This window comes from Peromyscus eremicus, chromosome 15, assembly GCF_949786415.1.
Source record: "Peromyscus eremicus chromosome 15, PerEre_H2_v1, whole genome shotgun sequence".
Lineage (NCBI taxonomy): Eukaryota > Metazoa > Chordata > Mammalia > Rodentia > Cricetidae > Peromyscus > Peromyscus eremicus.
In genome coordinates this window covers 82,983,806-83,000,594 of record NC_081431.1, presented here as the reverse complement: position 1 = coordinate 83,000,594, position 16,789 = coordinate 82,983,806, and positions in this window count along the sequence as shown.

The following is a 16,789-nucleotide window of genomic DNA, read 5'->3' as shown; positions in this document are numbered from 1 at the left end:
GATACTTGGCATGTTGTCTTTTGTTCTAGAAGGGGAAGTGTCAACATGCAACACATTAGATATTCTTAAAGTGAATCCAACAATCCTATGTGTGAGCTAGCAGCACTTAATAACAGCATAACATATTCTGCATCTCATCTTAGTTGTATTTCCTAAATTGTGTATATAAACTTGCTTTTTTAAAAGTGATGATTACCTAGCATTTCTTCTGAAAAATGCTTGTTACTCTGTTTTATCTAATACACACTGATGGTCATTTATGTGATTATCCAAACCTCTGCTTGAGATATAGATATGGGAATAGATCGTTATATATTAAACTTAAAGACATATACATATATAAGTGAAATGAGCTAGGCTTAGCAAGGCAAATATCATATTTTATCTCATTTGTGTTTCCTAGATTTTATGTACATACATAAAATCATGTATGTATATATATTGTGAAAGTAGATATAGACATTAAACTTTCTGGGGAACAAGGGAACTTATGACAGGAGGGAATAGTGAGACAGAGAAGGTAGGGAGAAATGGAGGGATATAGCTGGAAGTTTTCCTGTGTCCTAGCCAGCTGGCAGTCAGAACAAATCTCTTCTACTTGCATCCCCCAAGTAAGAAAGCAGGAACTTGTATTAATTATAACTGCTTGGCCATTAGCTCAGGCTTATTACTGACTGCTCTCACACTTAATTTAACCCATAATTCTTATCTATGTTTAGTCATGTGACTGGTACCTTTTCTCAGTTCTGCCTTATCATCTTGCTTCTTTTGTGTCTGGCTGGCGACTCCTGACTCAGCCTTCCTCTTTCCAGAATTTTTCTTGTCTGCTTATCCTGTCTATACTTCCTGCCTGGCTATTGGCCAATCAGCATTTATTTATCAACCAATCAGAGCAACACACATTCACAGTATCAGAATGACATTCCACAGCACTTCTCCTTTTCTGTATAATCAAAGAGGAAGGTTTTAACTTTAACATAGTAAAATTACTAATAAAACAGTTATTAAGCAAGAATTACAGTTACAATATCTAGTCTATTTGTATTTGGCAAAATTGAAGAAAATATTCTATCATCTATCATATATTTGTGAGTCTAAAGCTTCATATCTAATTTATCTTTTATCATAACCAGGAAAATTATAACTATTTAGTCTTCAACTACATCAAAGACCTCAGAAGAATATAATATCGCCTAAGTAAAGAGGAAATACATTGTAAACAACTTCCAAAAATCTAGAATGACAGAGATAGCTGACTGCCTGGACAGTCACACAAAGTTCCTCTGTAATGTTGGGGCATCCATCTTCAGCCTATAGGTCTAGAGTCTCTCAGTTGCTTTTCTCTTTGTCTTATAGAATATATGGCAGTCTCCTCTGTGAAGCAGGAACCTAAAGCACCATTTTGCCTTGCAAAGTTCAATGGTCAACTTCCTATGTGTCCTGCATGTCCAGTTTATATAACATGTTGTCAATCAGTCAACACAAGAGCACTTTTTTGCCCAGTGACTAACTTTTGCCATAGAGAAAACAAACTCAATAATGAGTTTATTCAATACCCATCATTCTCCTTGAAGTAATTGGTACTGCCAGGAACAGATATGTCTCATTGTCCAGAAAAGTCTAAGTTTTAAAATATTTTAAATGCCATATTCTGTAGGTCTTTGAAGTATTTCAAGATGACCTGTCTATCTAAAATATATCTCTGCTTGACTTTGAAAACATACCTAGTATGACCACATGTTTGATTATTATGGATGACTAATTATTAATCTGTACTTCTTAATTATACATTACAATTTCAAATGAGCTGTGCAAACATAATACCTTAAACAAGAGTAGAAATATATATACACTATAACAAAATTAACTTTAAATTTTTAGCAATAAACTAAAATCCATAGCAAGTTTTTGCTCTTTAAAAGTAGATTCTATAATCTACCCTTCAATTCTATAATATCTATAATAGTCCCTTTTGTTCTTTAGAAAGAAATTGCATTTATAATCAACCTCTTTAAATAAAAATAAACATTTATAAACAATATTTTGGGAATTTAGGCATAGCTTGTCATACTACTTCCTGCTGAAAGAGGACACTGGTAATCTTTTGGGGATCTTGAGAAAATTAAGAATTATGGTCAAGTCCTGACTGGAGTAGTCTGTGACACTGACACACATTCACAGCATACAGAATGACATTCCACAGCAGAGGGATATGTACAATGTATGATACATTCTTGTGTAAAATGTCCATATGCAGCATAGTAACATTCACAATAAATAGACACAATAAAAAATGCAAAAAATAATACATGTACACATAGTTAGACACAGATGAAGGGCTGGGATACAGCATAGTGTTGTAGAACATCTTCCCATCATATACAAGCCCCTAAGTTAAATTGTCAATATTACAAAAATAAAAGAAAAATATCATATACATGGGTATAAATATATACATATATTTTATAGTGTTATACTTATGTCTAAAAGATAAATCCTATGAAGGAAAATCTTTAGTCAAAAACTTAATTTTGATTTACTTTAACTTTGATATGTATTATTAATCATATTTTCAAAGATAAATTTAAAGCTTTGATTTACAGTAGCAATGCTTTAAAATTACTATTTTTCTACAACTATGTTTACAAGACAAATCATTGCAGAGAATAATAAATCATCTGAATTAATAAAATTGTTAGAATTAAGTAGAAAGTAACAAAGATTATTTTCATTTGTATTTTTCAACTATGAGTGACATTAGATATGATCAGTTATTTTTCTTTTTGAGATACTGTTCACTAAGTGCCCTAACTGGGTATGCCCTCTTGATCCCTTCATGTCAGCCTTCTGAGTGTTGAGGTCACAGGTGTCTACCAGCACTCCACACTTCAGGGTGAGTTTTTGGAAAGTATCACTGGAAGAATTGTATTTTGCACAACAGTTAGGTTTGAGACTCGAGGAGTAAAAACACAGTGAGACAAAGTGAACAGCATTTCAAATCTCTGTCATTTGAATACAAATGACTGCACAGTTGAGATGTAGACAGTGCAGGAATGAATAAGAATTAGTAACTGTTTTTGCTTGTTTTGGCTTCCCTTTGGCTTTTTGCTTATTTGTTTGTTTTTTAGACAGGGCCTCATGTAGACCACATAGCCTTCAAATTCACTACATACCATGAACTACTGATCCTCTTGCCTCTACTTCCCAAGTGCTGGAACTACAGATTTATGAGACCATCCCCAGTTATGAAGAATGAGGCATGGAATTCAAGGCCTTCAGCATGCTAGGCATGCAAGTTACTAAATGAGGCACATGCCTAGCCCCTTGGCTTCACCTGCTTACAAATATATTTGCTTAAGTAATTTAACTTACTATTTTTTAAGTGACAATAACTTCAATTGACAGTACATTGGAATCTCGGCCTAAATGTAATATTCAAAAATCCAAGTGCCCAATCCAAAATTCACTTTTGCTCCTGAAGAAGAATTTGCAACCTAGAGGATATTACCATGAAACTACCCATTGAATTAGTGAGAGAGGACAAAGGAATTGTAGATAGTGTCATTTTGGGAGGTCTTTCTCTCACAAAAGATGGGAACAGTGCCATGGTTTAGAGAGAAGAAAAGCTAAGCATTCAAATGCAGTAACAGCTGACAGTTTGGAAGCTGACCTACTTTAAAATAACCCCATTAATGCCTGTATCCAGAATATGTTTAAGTAAAATGGGTTTATGGAAGATGATGTAGTTTCCTCTGTTTGCCAAAGGCCAGTATATGCTTTCCATCCCTAAAGTCTTATATGTTCTCCAAACATCCAATGGTGCCTATATAAATATTAGATGTCTAAAATTTTAGAATTAATCTGTATTGATTGCTTTTCTAACACATTAAAAAATACAAAAATGCTAGCAATGAAATCATAAAGTTATCACTTAGTTGACTATAGGAAGAACTTCAAAGAGCAGGTACATTCTAGTTGTGTGTGTATGTGTGTATACTGGGCATGTACCAAGAGATGGTACATAAAGTCATATTACTAATGGTGCCATGGTATACTATCAGAAATGGTACAGTACTGTATAATATCTTGAGATATAAAAATAATTCACTATGAATTCACTATGTTACTAGTGGAAAATTTAGTTGCAGATAATAAGGGGTAAAGACAACATAAATTTTTCCTGCTAAATGCCATATAATACAACCCTGTGAGCATTGACAATAATAATTTTATCTCTAAATTCTTTGTAAGTTCAAATTATGCATATATAGTGACAAGTAGTCGTATTCATTTTTTTTCTATTTGCTCTTCATTTTAATTTTGTTTTCCTCTTAGTATGGTAAGGTGTGCCCTGTGAAACACAGATGAGTAAAGGAATGGCAGGTGTGTGGTGAGTCTATCTCCACACGCCTGCATTGCCTACCATTGAGGAAAGGCACACATAGGAAAACGCTCAGCATTTTCAACTCTCTAGTGCTAACCAATAAGGTTTGGATCTTATCTTATTTTCATGTTTTAAGACAGGCAGGCACAATACAGCCTTTTTTGGCCTGGATTTCTCCAGAAAGTCAAGACTCGCTTCAAACTTGGAGAGACACACCCGTCTCAGTCCCCCAAATCCTAAGATTACAGATGTGTTCTATTATACCTACTGCTTGGATTTTTAACTCATTGGGAAACTTTTAGTCATTTTTTTTCATATAACAAAATAAACAATGACCTGAAAATATCCTAGTCATTTAAATTATGCAGGCTTTATGTGAATGGCAGTTGGCCTGGCAAAGGAACATATAAATGGAGTAAATACTTCAAATGAGCCTTGTTTATGTTCATTTAAATGTACTGGGGCTGGAGATTTGGCTTTCTGCTTCAGAGCACATGCTATGCAAGCCTAAGTACCTGGTCTTGAATTGCCAGAATGCATGTATAAAAAGCCTGATGTGGTCACAGGTATCCATATAATTCCCCTGAGGTGGTAACAGATATCCATGTAACCCCAGAGTGCTGGGTAGAGAAGGGAAGAACATTGGGCATTGCTGGTTGCCATTCAAGCTCCAGGTTCAGTGAGAGACCCTGCCTCAAGAGAATAAGTAAGTAGGTGAGAGAGCTAGACACCTCCTCCTTCCTCTTGCCTATGTGGGCTCCACACAGGTTTAAGATCCATGTCTATTTGTCCAAATATAACATACACATGAACATACTCATGTACATACATAAAGCTACAGGGAATGACTGAATGATAATTTTAGATTTTTTTTTTATCTTCCTTTTGGTTTTTCCTGTCTCTGTGACTCTCTTCCCAATTGTTCTAGTTATGTCAGGAATTCTTGCTGGGATACTGTTTTGTGTTTTAAAGGTAAACTGCAGTAAAACCCTTCAGGGCTTTTATAGCACATTTCCCATAGTGAGGGGATAATATCCCAGGGGAAGCTGAAATAGTTTCTTTCCCAGGATAGCACAGGACTGCCTGGAGACACAGAGTCTATGTGGAGGACTTCCTTCTCCTCAGGCATTTGGCTTTTGTGATCTTATGCTTGGCTTTCAAGGTTCATGCTAGCAACATCTAATTTATGATGCATAGCCCAACTATGTCATTAAAGCACTCTTTCCTTCTTTTTTTTTGTTAACAATATGCACTAGATATTTATAGCTACCTCTCTTTTTCCAATTTAGAAGATTGTGCCTCCTGAACACTACTTAAATCTAATGAAGAGCTCTAACTAAAGTCCCTTATTAGAGCCCATCCTCACTGATCTACCTTAGAGATTATTAAAGGAATTGTAGAGCTCTTGCAGGCCAGTGTCAGTACTTGTTTATTTTTCTTTTCCCATGTAAGAGCTGGAGAAATATGGGAAAGTGTGAGGCTAGAAGTGCTGGGAAGTAGAGGCGTAGCTTCCTGGAGATGTGAAGTAATGAAATATCATGGGAGGGACATGGTAAGTTCACAATGAGCCGCTCTCTCTGATCCAGTGCCCTAGCTCCTGTGCTGTGTTAAATAACACTGTATAATCCCTCTTCAAAGCAGTTAGAAAGACTGAAGAAACAGGTTAGGGGTCAAGGTGCTTCAGTGAAGTGTGAGGACCTGGGTTCTGATCCATAAAGTCACATAAATGCCAAGTGGGCATTGGGACACTTCTGTAATTCCTGCCTCAGAAGGTGGAGACAGACACTTCAGAATAAACCAGTGTACACATATGCATGTGCACCCTCACATGTGTACTCACATAATTTCACAAATACACATATGCACACATACACACAAAGAAAAATAGTTTGACTTGTGTTTATCTTAAAGATATACCAAATGTAAGAGCAGCAGAGCAGATGTGAATTTCTATGTTTATATTCATGATGAGGATCTCAGCATTTCCATATCTGAAAGATGATCCTTACTTCTTTATGTGTGTGAACATATGCTCACATGTGTGGTTGCATGTGTGAATGTGTGTATCAAGGCCAGAGGACAACTTTGGATATTGTTTTTCAGGTGTACACTACCTTGCATTTTGAGACAGGGTCTTTCACTGGCCAGGGGCTCTTCAGTGAGACTCAGCTGGCCATGTGCTCCAGGGCTCTCCTTGTCTCTGCCTCCCTCACTGTGGGATTACAGGTGCATACCAGCACAGCTATAGTTTTATATTGAATGCTGGGGATTGAAAACAGATCCCCATGCTTACAAGGCAAACATTTTACTGACTGATTTATCTCCTTAGTCCTTGTATGTTACTATTAATAAATACATTCATTTCTGAATTTCAAAGAGACTTGAAGGTAAACACTTTGCCAATTGAGGGTCATATGGGAACAAATAGTCTGAGGAGTATAACTCTAAGTGTAAGAGATGGAGGAGTGCCCAACCCTACATGGTACATCTATATTTTATCCCGTTTCCTTAGGCACAAGCATCATTGTGGAAGAGGGGCAGGAAAATGATAAGGGCTAGAGGTGATAGATAACTACAGGGTCAGGTTGTTTTCTGGTTACAGCAGAATTGATGCATGTATGAACTCACAGCAGCATGCACAAAATCCTCACAGGCTCAAATCAGACAAACTCCCAGTGTGGACAGGGGAGGGAGACACAAAGTCCTGCCCCAGCCTAGAGTCGTTGACAGCTACTGGGAGAGGAAGATCCAGTTTCTTTTAAGACTGAGGTCCCTGGTTGGTCAACCAGGCTCCAGTGGAAGCCTACATACACGACACTATGTAGACAGCACAAAACACAATTGGTGAGTTACAGAAATATAGAGGAGAGAAAGAGAGAGAGAGAGAGCATAAACTTGGTTGTGTAGAGAAGGGGTAGATTTGGGAGGAGTTGGAGTTGGAGAGGAAATGAATACGATCAAAATACCATGTAGGAAGTTCTCTAAGGTTTAATAAAAAGGAAATTCCCGCAGACACTAAAACTATAAACACGATCAGCATTCTGCTGCTGCCTCCGGTATGCAATAAGTCCTGCTCTGCCAACAGTGCACAACGGAAAGCCACTAGCTGGTAAGAGCTGCACCTCTTCTTTCTGGGGGTGTTTGTTAATGTTGATCTAAGCAAGAGGTTCCCTGTCCAATGGATATTAGGGGATCAGTCCAAGGCTATACATTTTTGAGTAATGATCATAGGATCAAGGGCTAGTGCAAGTTGTGGGCTATGTGCTAAGAGTGGCTGGAGAAAGATGATTACATCCTGATATTAACTAGCCTCACCTTCATTAATTGCATGGAGAGCTGTGTTCCAGGGAGAAACACAGGCCCTGTGTGGTGTGCTTGCACTTGCACAGGGAACTGTGTTTGTCTCCATCAAGGGAGTGATGTATTGCAAACAAACAAACAAAAAGGCAGATTTTGGGGTGAAGTAAAGTTCCTGCTGTGTGAGTATAGGGGTCTGAATTTGTTCCTCAGAACACACTTTTAAAACTGGTGTGCTGTTGTGTGCCCACAACCCCAGCACTAAGGAGCAGAGATATGAAGATTCTGGGGGTACAGTGCCCAGCCAGTCCAGCCAAGCTAGTGTGAGATACTGTCTCAACAAAGTAAGGTGGAGGGTAATTGAGAAAAGAATTTGAAATTGACTTCTGAGCCTTCACATGCCCATGAACAGGCATACAAGTAAGCATTTACATACAGGAGCACACACAGAGATAAGAGGCATACAGGCATGCCCTGAATATGCTTGTTAGCATGAGAATATGAAATTCTTTTAAAGCTGAGGTAGAGATTCATTGCATCAATTGTTTCTGTAATAAAATTGGATGAAAGAGATGTCCAGTATTTGTCCCCTGAAGCATACAAAGGAGTCACCACCACCAGGTGATGAATATGAAAACCCAGAAGTTAATAAATTTTCTTAATTCCAACTAATCATTAAGGCCCCCAGTAGACTCTGCTTGACCATAACAACAACACCTAGCAACTGTGGTGATATTTTGATGTACTCTAATAAAACTTACCTGAAGATCAGAGGACAGAGCCAGCCAAAGAGTAACTCACAAAAGTCAGGCAGTGGTGGCACACATCTTCAATCCTAGCACTGTGGAGGCAGAGATCCATCTGGATCTTTGTGAGTTCAAAGACACACTGAACTGCTTGAGATTAATCCAATTTAAAGAGAAATAGCCAAGTGGTGGTGACACACATCTTTAAATCCAGTACTTGGGATCACAGGTCTTTAATCCCAGCACTACAAAGGTTGAGACAGGAAGTGATATGGCTAGGCAGAGAAAGGATTATAAGGAGGGAGGAGACAGAAATTAGACCCTTTTGGCTGAGGGCTCAGAGGCATTCAGTCTGAGGATTTGTAGAAACAGGATCTTCTCTTTTTGGCTGAGGAGTTGAGGATTAAGAAGTGACTGTGGTGCAGGGCGGTGGTGGTGCATGCCTTTAATCCCAGCACTTGGGAGGCAGAACCAGGCGGATCTCTGTAAGTTCAAGGCTAGCCTGGGCTAAAGAGTGAGTTCCAGGAAAGGTGCAAAGCTACACAGAGAAACCCTGTCTCAAAAAATCAAAAAAAAAAAAATACAAAGTCCAAAATATTTTACTTCACCAACATGCTCAACTATGTTCATAACAGCATTATTTGCAATAGCGAGAACACGGAGAATTTCATTTTTTGAGCTATCTTTGACTAATGAGGATGAGAATACATGGCTTTGTGTGCCTGGTTTTCTTCCTTTTCAACACAGTCCCCTCAGACTCCAATTCATGCTTCACCATGAAGGATCTAGCTAAAGCCATATCTTTAGTTCTTCACTCTATTAGCCTCCTGTTTATGCCTGTTGCACTGTCTGACTTTCACTTATGATCCAGATCTTAGGCATTATTATAGGCTCTGATTCCTGAGGAACATATGACTGCCACATAGGCCATCAGTCACAAAGGAAACAATAGATTTTTATTAGATAAATTCTGCTTACGCTGTATACTATTTTATCATTCAAAATAATGGGCTTCCTTATAGCATTTTTTGTATATACTTCATACTTATCTGTCCACGTGCCCCACTGATTTCCCCTGTTCCATACTCTATTCTTGCTTGTTGCTTACCCACCAAAAGCCTTTAACTGCTGTAATGTCTCATATATGCTGTAACCTTGTCTCTTTCCTTCCCTTTCCTCATTAAAAAAAAAAAAAACCCTCTTCTTCTTCCCATCTAATGGGCTCCTTTCTAGTTTCAAGTCCTCTTATCTGATACTTTAAAGCTGAATAAAATTCTGTTATGTATATGTGTCACATTTTTGCCCCCTCTTTTTTTCTTTCTTTCTTTCTTTCTTTCTTTCTTTCTTTCTTTCTTTCTTTCTTTCTTTCTTTCTTTCTTTCTTTCTTTCTTTCTGTGTTTCTTTCTTTCTTCCCTCCTCCTTCCTTCCTTCCCCATCTCTCTTTTTCTTTTTCTCCCTTTCTTCCTGCTTCCTCCTTCCTTCCTTCCTTCCTTCCTTCCTTCCTTCCTTCCTTCCTTCCTTTCTTTCTGTTGCTGAACCTAATCTCTATTGCCATTTCTTAGACACTGAAAAAGATTCAGTAATAAACATGGATGTGCAAGCATCTTTGTGGTAGGGTACAGAATCTTCTGAATATATATACCCAGAATAATGCAGCTATCATGTGGTAACTCTATTTTAGCTTTTAAAATAATTTTATTCTAATTTTCATGGTGTCTCTACCAATTTTCATTCCTACATGTGGTAAATAATTGTTCCCTTTTCCCATTTTATTTTGTCTTCTTAATGGTAGCCATTCTGATTGGGATGAAATCAAATCTCAAAGAAATTTTAATTTGTAGTTCCCTGATGACATTTTAAAGATATTTATTGATTTGTGCTTTTTTTTTTTTTTGAGATCTGTCTTTATAACATTCATTAGCTCATTGATTTATTTGATGATGTTGTTTGGGGAGGATTTTAAAGTTCTCTATTCACTCTAAACATTAACCTTTCTGGTGTGTTGTTGGCTTGGATCTCTTCCCTATTCTGAGGGTTCAATCCATTACTGTATATATATATATATATATATATATATATATATATATATATATATCTGAGAAAAGGCATTTTATATTCCATCTAATTCCATTTCCCATCCTTGACATTATTTCCTATGCTATTTGAGCTCTAGTCAGAACTTTTTTATCTATGGCTATGTCTTACAGTGTTTTCCTCAAGCAGATTCAGCATTTCTGTTCCTATATTTAAGTCTTTGATCCAATACTATTTATGTCACATTTATTTTTACCTCTCATTTTATTGATTTAAGACTTGGAGCACTATTTGAATAAGAGTGGGAGAGTGGTTATCCTTGTCTCATTTCAGCTTTTAGATTTCTCTCTTTTCACATAATATGGTATTATTCCTCACGATGAAGGAATATATTTCTTCTACTCTTAGTTTATTAATAATTTTTCAAATTCCTATGTCTTTGTTGACCACCATTTGTAGCATGAATCTTAAGAGATCTTATTAATAAGATCAAACCCGAGGCCAGTTATTGGGGTAAATGCTGGCAGGTCAGAGTACCAGAACAATCCACAGCTATCTCACCTTGCCAATTCCTCAGCTGGTACTGTTTCCTCAGACTGGAAGCTTCTGTGTCCTCATCCCAATGGCTCTCAGCTGAACTGCTGCTAGAAGCCTGAATGCTTAACCAGCCAAAATGCTTAACCAGGCCAGATGCTTCTAGTTTCTGGTCCTCATGCCTTATAAACCTTTCTGCTTTCTACCACCACTCCCTAGGCTTAAAGGCTGCTTTCTGGGATTAAAGGCATGAGTCACCATGCCTGGCTGTTTCCAATGCGGCCTTGAACTCACAGAGATTCAGAGGGATTTCTGTCTCTGGAATGCTAGGATTAAAGGCGTGTGCAGATGTGACTATAATTACACTAAAATCAGGGCATCCGAATTGGCCTCTTCAAGAGGTAGATGTCCAACTTTTAGGGATTGGCACCCTATCTCAGATAAAACAGCGTTCAAGATGGGTTGAATGCATAGGGCCAGAAGGACAGAGAGGAGGGCTGAAGCCATATGTAGCAAATGTAGCAGTAAATCTTTGGGGCCGAGATCTGTTACAACAGTGGAATACGCAGATTAAAATTCCTACACTTTCAGAAAAGGAATACAGACCAATGCATGTTTCTAGGAATAATAACATGACATGCTATAAAAATCAGTCACCAACCATTCAGGCTGTTTACAAACAGAACATGACTGCTGTTGAACTCTCAGAAGTACCAACTGCCTTACCTTTAAAATGGCTAACTAATAAACCTGTCTGGGTTGAACATTGGCCTTTGACAAAAGAGAAGCTACAAGCTTTAGAACAGCTGGTTCAAGAGCAGTTAAATGCTCAACACATTGAAGAATCTACCAGCCCTTGGAATTCTCCTGTATTTGTTATTTAAAAAATTCTGGTAATTGGAGAATGCTGACAGATCTGAGAGCTATTATTAAAGTAATTCAGCCAATGGGCTCCCTACAGACTGGGATGCCCTTGCCCTCTCTGCTACCTAAAGAATGGCCTTTAATAGTTATTGACTTAAAAGACTGTTTCTTTACCATACCCTTACAAGAAAATGATAGAGAAAAATTTGCCTTCACAGTACCTAATTATAACAATTCTCAGCCAGTCAAGAGATATCAATGGAAGGGCCTCCCACAGGGAATGTTAAACAGCCCTACTTTGTGCCAATACTTAGTGCAGAAACCATTGGAGATAATTCGTGTAAAGTTTCCACAACCCATAATTTATCACTATTTGGATGATATCCTATTAGCTGATCCAAAGTTAGATACATTAGAAAGCATGTTTGAAGAAGTAAAAAAAGTTTTGCCTCGCTGGGGACTGCAAATTGCTCCTGAAAAAATACAAAGAGGAGATTCTATTAATTACTTAGGATATAAGATAGAGCTACAAAAAATTAGACCCCAAAAGGTACAACTAAGGAGAGATCGATTGAAGACTCTTAATTATTTTGAAAAGTTATAAGGAAGCATTTCCAACTTACTGGGTATCATGAGAATACCCAAAGATGGACTACAAAATTTGGCTAATACTCTAGAAGGGGACAAAGAATTAAACAGTCCAAGAGAATTATCAGCCGAAGCTGAGAAGGAATTGGCTCTAGTAGAAAAGACAATTCGAGAAGCACATGTGGATTGTGTGGATCCAGAACTTAAATGCATTCTTGTTATATTCTCCTCCAGACATTCCCCAACAGGTATTTTGATGCAGAGGGAAGATATTATATTGGAATGGATATTCCTACCACATAAACCAAATAAGAAATTAAAGACTTATATAGAAAAGATCTCTGATTTGATTCAAAAAGGTAAACTAAGACTTCACCAGTTGACAGGAATGGACCCAGTAGAAATTGTAGTACCTTTAACATCACTATGGAAAGATAATGAATACTGGCAGAGAGCCTGCAGTAACTTTTTGGGAGAGATTAATAGCCACTATCCCAAAAGCAAGAGAATAGAATTCATAAAGAACACTGAATGGGTCCTTCCTCACATTGTATGACAAAAGCCAATTTCTGGAGTCCTCACATTCTATACTGAGGCGAATAAATCAGGGAAAGCAGGATATAAATCAGGAGAATTAAGTAAAGTGGTACAAAGTCCATATAGCTCTGTACAAAAGGCAGAACTGTATGCCATTCTTACGATACTGATGGACTTCACAGAACCCCTCAATATAGTCACTGACTCTCAATATGCAGAGAAAGTTGTCTTACATATTGAAACTGCTGAATTTATTCCTGATAATACAGAATTAACTTCATTATTCATACAATTGCAGGAAATCATCAGAAAAAGGGAACATCCTATAAATATATAACACATATCAGATCCCATACAGGTCTGCCAGGACCTCTAGCACAAGGTAATGATGAGATTGAAAAGTTACTAATAGATAATGTGCTAGAAGCTTCAGAATTTCATAAGAAATACCATGTAAATAGCAAAGGTTTGAAGAAGGATTTCTCCATCACTTGGCAACAGGCTAAGGATATTGTGAAAAAATGTCCTACTTGTTCCATCTATAACCAAATTCCATTACCTGCAGGGAGCAATCCAAAAGGTATACAAAGAAATGAAATATGGCTGATGAATGTGTTTCATTTTGCAGAATTTGGAAGATTAAGGTATGTACATTATACCATTGACACCTATTCAGGATTTCAATGCGCAACTCCTATGAGTTCTGAAAAGGCTGATTCTGAGATTACACATCTATTAGAAGTTATGGCCACCATGGGAATACCTGTACAAATTAAGACAGACAATGCCCAAGCATATGTCTCCAATAAAATGAGACAATTTTTTGCTTATTACAATATAAAGCATGTTACAGGTATACCACACAATCCCACAGGCCAAGCAGTCATAGAAAGATCCAATTGAACTTTAAAGGATATGCTAAATAAACAGCAACAGGTAACAATGACTCCTAGAAATAGATTGCATAGTGCTTTATTAACCTTGAATTTTCTCAATGTTGTTGAGAAAGGAACAACAGCTGTGGAGAGACATTGGACGACAGACAAAACTCCTGAGCCAAACCAACTGGTTTATTTCAAGGATGTGCTGACCTCAGAATGGAAACGTGGATATGTTCTACGTTGGGGAAGGCGTTTTGCCTTTGTTTCTGCCGGAGAAGAAAAGCTATGGATACCAACAAAATTAATAAAAATTCGATTCAAACAGGAAAAACTCCTTGATGAGGAGAAGTAAAAGATCATCCACCAATGTGACATCTCCACAAGTTGTAAGAAAAATTTAACAATCAAAGGTTGGGGTAGGGTTCTGTTTTTGTCTTTCCAGGATAATGGAAATACCCATCTTCAAAAAAACATAAGGCCTTGGATATCCAGATCTTTACAGCAGAAAGTAAGAATCTATTAGCATCAATCTACACATGGTAAAATCTCACTGCCTAACATCTATCTCTCTATCAATCTAGAAAAGTTGTGGTTCCAATTCAATTATAAGCCAAGCTGGCTTTGGAGATGGAATTGGCTCACTCCTTCTCTAAACCCAAGCATATTGCTAAAAGAAAAGTTTGAGAGATTCTTCAGTCCCATATCAGAAGAGCCCTCTGGTGTGGGACAGAAGGAAACCAATAAAAAGGGACCATTGTCTTCTAGATTCTAATTCTCTCCATGCTTACTCTTGATTTCTCAGAATCCTTTATTACATGCTATGTCCTCTTTAAATCCAAACCTTCCATTTTGATAACAAATAAGTTTTTCTAATAGCAATCTCAGAAGTCTCCAGAAGGAAGATGGGGCCCCAACAACAACAACTCTACCCAATCCAGAATGCTGCCATGGTAATCAACATCATACTACACTTCTTGCCAGAATTTCAGACAATCTTACCCATTACTTTAAGACTTGCTGCAGAACCTACAGTTAGTTTAACCAAGATTTAACTATCTGAGCTTTCTCACAGTACCCAACAGAGATAACATCACCCCCTAAACAGCAGGAAGCAATTCTAAGAAAATGATGCCCCTTCTCCCTTAGGTTTCATAATTCTCAGGGTTATGGATGATGGCTATAGGGTTGGGAGTGGAAGAAAATATTAGACTCAGTATTCTAAAAAAAAAGAGAGAAAAAAGGGAAAAGAAGAAATGGAATGGATAGGTATAAGATATTATGGTAGATTATTATATATACTAGTAAACAAATTTAGTAAAATAGCAGCCTTAGATAATTTGCACTGTAATTTGCACTGTTATGGATTCTTATATGTTGATACAAATGTAAACTATTTTTATATTCCTGTTTAAGATAATTTGTATATTGATACAAATACAGAACAATATTTGTTATAATGTACAGATATTTCTACTCTTTTTTGAAATATTTGTATATTGATACAAATGTAAATTTATGTCTGTCATACTTTATGTATGTTCTACTTCTGTTTAGGATATTTGGCATATTGATGTATATTTATGATTATTGTCATGTTGCATATCACACTATATACTCCTACCTCTGTTATAAATATTGATATATATTTAACATTATTGTCATATTGCATATTACACTATATACTCCTACCTCTGTTATAAATATCTTGTGTATTGTCACAATTTTGAAGTCATTGTTCTTTACCATACATTTGCTTATAGACTGCTTACCTTGTTTACATGAAGTCTTAGTCCTTAGGTTATTTTGGTAGATAAGACTTATAGATTTATAGTTACCTATGCTTGTCATCTCTATAGTTATGTTAGTTAGGTTATCCAGATTTACAGATATATAGGTCAGATGGACAGGTAATCTTCAAACATTTCATAGACCTAGAGAATATGGCATTTAAATAACTTAGAATTCTGTTGACGTGACACACAATTGCTCCTGGCTGCATCAATTTGATCCCGAGAGAATGTTAGGCTTCTAAGACATTTCCATTTGGAAGTTTGTCTTCTTGGCACAAAATGGCCTACTGGGCAAAGAACTGCCCTTGCCTAGACGGCTGACAGTACAAATGCAATGCTGTCCTTTCTGGACAAGCGGGACACAAGGATAGCGACCACTGTACTCTGCCAAGACAGGGTAAGATGGTCTTTCAAAATTCCTGCTTCTGAAAATGGTCTGTCAGATACTTTAGGCCTATAGCCAATTTGAATGCATCAACAATGCTGAGGAACATTAGGTGACTGTCCAGGCTGCCAGCTGTCTCGGTCTACTCTTGCAAGATTCCCGAAAGTTGCTTGCATCCATCTACCATTTCTCAGGTACCATTATATTCCTTCTCAGGTCTTTGATGGGATTGAAGACTAGCATTTATACTTACAACTTAGTAGATAGAACATATTAAGTATTACATTCAGGTTCTTTAGGATAGGATACCTTTTGGAATGATCTTTGTAACATGCCTTTTACCTATGCTCTATACTTCTCTGGATTTTAGTATGTGTTTCTTGCTTGATATTGTTTGCATTGGTAGTAGTTCCATCTTATCTAGGTCATTATCCCTCATTATGCCTGGACAATAATTGATAATCATTCCTTTGTATATAGTCTTGTATTAGGTTAGAACCTTCTTATTTAGACAAAAAGGGGAAGATGTAGTGGGTAGCTATTCCAGCTTTGATCTGGAAGTTCCAACCCCCACTGAGACTTAGGCAACTGTCACACCTACAAGGCAGGACTAAGGGAGGCACCTGGAGTCCTGAGATGTGGATAGGCCTGCACTCTCACTCGGTTCCAGGACCCTGGACGGTGGAGGTGGGCCAAGCAGAGCTCCAGAGAACACTGCTGGAGTGCGATACACCTTCCCCAAACCCCGC